The sequence below is a fragment of the Triticum aestivum genome, chromosome 5A (genome assembly GCF_018294505.1).
Source record: "Triticum aestivum cultivar Chinese Spring chromosome 5A, IWGSC CS RefSeq v2.1, whole genome shotgun sequence".
Classification (NCBI taxonomy): Eukaryota; Viridiplantae; Streptophyta; class Magnoliopsida; order Poales; family Poaceae; genus Triticum; species Triticum aestivum.
The window spans coordinates 373,105,505-373,110,201 of record NC_057806.1 but is presented as its reverse complement, the minus strand read 5'-3'; positions in this window follow the sequence as shown (position 1 = coordinate 373,110,201).

The window sequence follows — 4,697 nt, the reverse complement described above, 5'->3', positions numbered from 1 at the left end:
TTGTTCCGGAGATGATGGAGAGCGAAACGCCTCCCCCCTGTCTCCCTGCCTCCTGGGGCGGACGACCCTGAGGTGTCATCACGGAGGATTTCTCCTGATCCGCCAAGGCTAGAAGGTAACCCTTCGGCCACCGAAGTCCAGAGCATTCGACTCCTAAGGAAAGCAACAGAAAGAGTCCGGGACTGTCCGGTGCACAACCCGATGCACTGATGGGTCTTTTGGAGCAAGCGGCTATCTCAGAGGCGTATCGTACTTTAATGGGTATGGTGGTTGAGAGGATTTCATCCGACAAAAGTGGGTTGCATGAAGCTTTTATGAGTCTGCTAAGAGGCTTTGAGGTACGCAAAGTAATATATAAATTTTTGGCGGTACCGCACATGCTAGGTGTGCTCTATATAGATAGTAGCCCCTAAGACTCTGGTTGCTGTCCCGAGGTGGCAAACATAGGATCATAGTCCCAGGTAATGATCGCGCTGCTTTCATGTGCAGGCGGCTGACGGTCCGACGGCTGGCCGGACTGCTGAGTTTGCCGGACTGAGGCGGCAACTTGATACGGCAGATGCCGACATCGTGCTTGTGAACAAGTGACTTGACGAGGCACAGGGTATGTATTCTCCGGTGGTCAACAGATATTAAGAGGAGCATGATGCTAGTATCTATAACATGCTGTGACTACAGATGGAGCTGTCGTCATGGAGACCCTTCAGGCGGAGCTTGCCCGAGCCAAGGAACAAGCCAGGAGAAGTGATGCAGCCACCCTAAAGGCGGCCGAAGAGTTAAGAGCCGAACGGGCTGCTCATCGCCAGAGAGAAGATAAAATAGCCAAGATGGCGGTTGAGTTGAAGGATGCCGCCGACCGGTATGAGCTTCTTGAAAAGGAAAGCCAGGCGAAAGCGGCAGACCTGAAGAAAGCCATGGTAGCAGCCAAGGAAACCCGCTCTAAAATCAGAGCGGCGAAGGAGGAGCTCCGTCAGGCCGGAGATATCATGGCTAGGAAGCCCTTTTTGTTGCGGACGAAGTTTGGAGATCCGAAGTATGCCCCTCTGGATTAATTATGGAGTGTTGCAGACACGTATTCGGATCCGGCAATGAGTGCTGCTGATGCGATTGATTTTTTCAAAGATCGGAAAGATCATGAAGTGGAAAGATTGTTCTGGTCGTAGTTCAGTGCTCCAACGCGTCCGCTACTATTAAATGAGCAAATGGCCGAGTGGGCTGAGCTCCATAGGTTGTTCGGGCTTGCCATGAGGTCTGTCGTGGATCATCTTTGGCCAGAAGGACCAAAGCCGCATAGTTATTTTGGTTTAGTGCAACGATTCCTTGGTGTTGGGCCGCATATCAACGCTGCAAAGAGGTCGGCATGCATAGAGGGTGCGCGGATGGCTCTTGCCCGTGTTAAGACATACTGGGCGGAGATGGATGCCACCGCTATTGCAACCCGGGGCCCAGCCATAGGCCAGGTCTCGGCTGAGCACTATTTTGAAGAAGTCCTAGAAGGCGCTCATTTAATAGAGGCTCAGTGCTTGAAGAGTATCATGTTCGAGTGACATGTATCCCAATTGTAAAAACAATGCTATTTGGATTATAAAGGATGTGTTTATACTTTTGCCTGAAAGTATTATGATGCCTCTTGTCCGGCCATTTATGTATGTATATAACCTAAAAGTTTGCAGTCGTCGGCTTCAGCCCCCACGCATATAATGCGGGGGTGTTCGGAAAAGCGCGTATTTGATAACCCACAAGTATAGGGGATCGCAACAGTTTTTGAGGGTAGAGTATTCAACCCAAATTTATTGATTCGACACAAGGGGAGCCAAAGAATATTCTCAAGTATTAGCAGCTGAGTTGTCAATTCAACCACACCTGGAAACTTAATATCTGCAGGAAAGTATTTAGTAGCAAAGTAATATGATAGTAGTGGTAATGATAGCAAAAGGTAATGGTAGCAAAAGTAGTGTTTTTGGTATTTTGTAGTGATGATAGCAATAGCAACGGAAAAGTAAATAAACGGAGAACAATATATGGAAAGCTCATAGGAAATGGATCGGTGATAGAGAATTATGCCGGATGCGGTTCATCATCTAACAGTCATAACATAGGGTAACACAGAACTAGCTCCAATTCATCAATGTAAGGTAGGCTTGTATTCCGAATATAGTCATACGTGCTTATGGAAAAGAACTTGCATGACATCTTTTGTCCTACCCTCCCGTGGCAGCGGAGTCCTAGCGGAAACTAAGGGATATTAAGGCCTCCTTTTAATAGAGTACATGACCAAAGCGTTAGCACATAGTGAATACATGAACTCCTCAAACTACGGTCATCACCGGGAGTGGTCCCGATTATTGTCACTTCGGGGTTGCCGGATCATAACACATAGTAGGTGACTATAGGCTTGCAAGATAGGATCAAGAACTCTCATATATTGATGAAAACACAATAGGTTCAGATCTGAAATCATGGCACTCGGGCCCTAGTGACAAGCATTAAGCATAGCAAAGTCATATCAACATCAATCTCAGAACATAGTGGACACTAGGGATCAAACCCTAACAAAACTAACTCGATTACATGATAAATCTCATCCAACCCATCACCATCCAGCAAGCCTATGATGGAATTACTCACGCACGGTGGTGAGCATCATGGAATTGGTGATGGAGGAAGGTTGATGATGACGATGGCGACAGATTCCCCTCTCCGGGGCCCCGAACAGACTCCAGATCAGCCCTCCTGAGAGAGTTTAGGGCTTGGCGGCGGCTCCGTATCGTAAAACGCAAAGAATCCTTCTCTGGATTTTTTTCTCCCCGAAAGCAAATATATAGAGTTGGGGTTGAGGTCGGAGGAACTCCAGGGGGCCCATGAGGTAGGGGGCGCGCCCAGGGGGGCAGGCGCGCCCCCACCCTCGTGGCTAGGGTGTGGCCCCCCTGGTCTTCATCTTTTGCAAGGATTTTTTAATATTTCCAAAAATACGTTCCGTGAAGTTTCAGGTCATTCCGAGAACTTTTGTTTTTGCACATAAATAACACCATGGCAATTCTGCTGAAAACAGCGTCAGTCCGGGTTAGTTTCATTCAAATCATGCAAGTTAGAGTCCAAAACAAGGGCAAAAGTGTTTGGAAAAGTAGATACGACGGAGACGTATCAACTCCCCCAAGCTTAAACCTTTGCTTGTCCTCAAGCAATTCAGTTGATAAACTAAAAGTGATAAAGAAAAACTTTTACAAACTCTGTTTGCTCTTGTTGTTGTAAATATGTAAAGCCAGCATTCAAGTTTTCAGCAAAGATTATAAACTAAGCATATTCACAATAACGCTTAGGTCTCATGTTTACTCATATCAGCAGCATAATCAACTAACGAGCAATAATAATAAATCTCGAATGACAACACTTCCTCAAAACAATCATAATATGATATAACAGGATGGTATCTCGCTAGCCCTTTCTGGGACCGCAAAACAAAAATTCAGAGCACTTTTAAAGATCAAGGACTGACTAGACATTGTAATTCATGGTAAAAGAGAACCAGTCAAGTCATACTCAATGTAAACTAACAGTAATGAATGCAAATGACAGTGGTGCTCTCCAACTGGTGCTTTTTAATAAGAGGGTGATGACTCAACATAAAAGTAAATAGATAGGCACTTTGCAGAGGGAAGCAGTGATTTGTAGAGGTCCCAGAGCTCGGGTTTGAAATAGAGGTGAATAATATTTTGAGCGGTATACTTTCATTGTCAACATAACAACCAAGAGATGGCGACATATTCCATGCTACACACATTATAGGCGGTTCCCAAACAGAATGGTAAAGTTTATACTCCCCCTCCGCCAACAAGCATCAATCCATGGCTTGCTCAAAACAACAAGTGCCTCCAACTAACAAGAGTCCCAAGGGGAGGTTTGTTTGCAATTATTTTGATTTGATTTGCATAAAGCATGGGATTGGGCATCCCGGTGACCAGCCATTTTCTCGTGAGTGAGGAGAGGAGTCCACTCCTCTTGAGAATAACCCACCTAACATGGAAGATACAGACAACCCTAGTTGATACATGAGCTATTCGAGCATACAAAACAAGATATTTATTTGAAGGTTTAGAGTTTGGCACATACAAATTTACTTGGAACAACAGGTAGATACCGTATATAGGTAGGTATGGTGGACTCATATGGAATAACTTTGGGGTTTATGGAGTTGGATGCACAAGCAGTATTCCCGCTTAGTACAGGTGAAGGCTAGAAAAAGTCTGGGAAGCGACCAGCTAGAGAGTGACAACAGTCATGAACATGCATTAAAATTAATCAACACCGAATGCAAGCATGAGTAGGATATAATGCACCATGAACATAAATATCGTAGAGGCTATGTTGATTTTGTTTCCACTACATGTGTGAACATGTGCCAAGTCAAGCCACTCGAATCGTTCAAAAGAGGATACCACCCTATCATACCACATCACAACCATTTTAATAGCATGTTGGCACGCAAGGTAAACCATTATAAGCTCCTAGCTAATTAAGCATGGCACAACAAACTATGATCTCTAGTTGTCATTGCAAACATGTTTATTCATAATAGGCTGAATCAGGAACGATGAACTAATCATATTTACAAAAACAAGAGATTTCGAGTTCATACCAGCTTTTCTCATCTCAATAAGTTCATCATATATCGTCATAATTGCCTTTCACTTGCACGA